This window comes from Aptenodytes forsteri, unplaced genomic scaffold (genome assembly GCF_000699145.1).
Source record: "Aptenodytes forsteri isolate BGI_AS27 unplaced genomic scaffold, ASM69914v1 Scaffold66, whole genome shotgun sequence".
In the NCBI taxonomy this organism is placed as follows: Eukaryota; Metazoa; Chordata; class Aves; order Sphenisciformes; family Spheniscidae; genus Aptenodytes; species Aptenodytes forsteri.
This window is the reverse complement of record NW_008795131.1, coordinates 2,589,600-2,591,227: the sequence shown is the minus strand read 5'-3', so window position 1 is coordinate 2,591,227 and position 1,628 is coordinate 2,589,600.

Sequence of the window (1,628 nt, the reverse complement as noted above, 5' to 3'; positions counted from 1 at the left end):
CTAATTACACAGAACATTCTAAGGAGATGTAGTCAGAAACAGTTATGACATTCAAAAGATATTCAAAGACAACCACAGGAAAAAAAGCTTTAAGGTGGAAATAGCGCAGACGTTCCAGCTAAGAGGCTTGCTTCCAGTATGCTCGCCTTCCTCATTGCTACTACCCACTTAAAAGCTACTCAGTCTCCTCCTATCCTTTCCCACGGAAATTACAAGTACCATTGATTTCAGCTGCTAAGTAGGACAAGAAGCTTAGCTCAAATTAATAAGTAGTGCTCACCTCCCATTGCACAACTGGAAATGTGTTTTTTAAAACTCTCATCTGAAAACACGGGATGAAGCAATCATTACCACTATCACTTATGACCAATAAGGAATAAAGAAAAGCCCATCCCATGCTGCAGAAGTAATGGATTGAAAGAAGGGGGACTGACATAGCGAAGCCCACTTCAATAGGTAAATTAACGCATTAAGAAGAGCTTCTATATGCTATCATAAGGTTAAGATGGCATAAAGCACGAGAACCTAGAATCGACCTATCTGGCAGGAACTGGGGTGAAACAGCCTTAGAAAAGCAGAAGCCCTAACAGTAAAACAGTACCCAAAGCCACTGCTCAAACAAAATTCATATGCTCCAAGGCATAAAAGAGTAATATCACACTCTCTCCACCTCAGAGCGGTCAACCCATATTATTAACATTAACTAAACCAGGATACCCACTTGTTGGTAAGCACACAGCAGAGAAGACAAGGGCAGGAGAGAACCCTGAAGAAACGTCGTACGCGCAGTTCAGAGTGGATAACCTGGATTCACGGCACTTTACAGGTAAACAGCCACTACCAAACTTATTACCCCTTCCCTCAGGTCACCTACATGACTCGCCAAACATCTAAGAGGCAAAACTGGAACAAAACAGGAATCTTGCTCCTTGACTACCTCCTGTAATCACTAGATGACATTGGCCAGAGAACTAAAAACCAGGCAAACACATCTAAGTGCTTAACTTCAGCCAACGGAGGTGAGGCGTTAAGAGTCCTCGCGGATTTGGGCCTAACCACCCAAGTCTGTAAGACGAGTCACTCTCTAGGAACAAGGACGGCTGGCGTGATGCAGAGGATGCAGTCAGCAGCCCAGCTAGGAAGGCACAACATGTTTCTACTGAAGGAGCAGACAAAGACCACGGGTGCCCGACTCCTCGCAGCTAGAAGGATGACTTTCTCACTGTGTCATCAGGCATCGTCCCTTGGGCCAAAGCGGGGCGGCTCTATCATACAGCTGCCGGGGTTTTGTCCAGCGTGACGTGAAGCGTCCCGAGCAGAGCAGGTCTCTGGTGGGACGGGGGATGAATTAGCAGCAGCACAGCCATCGCCCTGGACGACGGCGACGAGCTTCCTCCCGCGCTTCCAGCGGCTCGGGGACAGCTCTTGCCCCTCCCGGCCTCCTTCACCCTTGCAACGCTCAGCCTGCCGTCTCCTCCCGGTCACCCCACACGCAGCTCCCCCAACCCCGCCAGCTCTCCCGGCCGGGCCGGGCCGGGCCTCTCCCGCCACCCCTCCCGGCCCCAGATTTGCACAACGCCGCGTGGGCCGTCGCTGGGTCACGGTGCCCCGGGACGCCGCCGACCCCG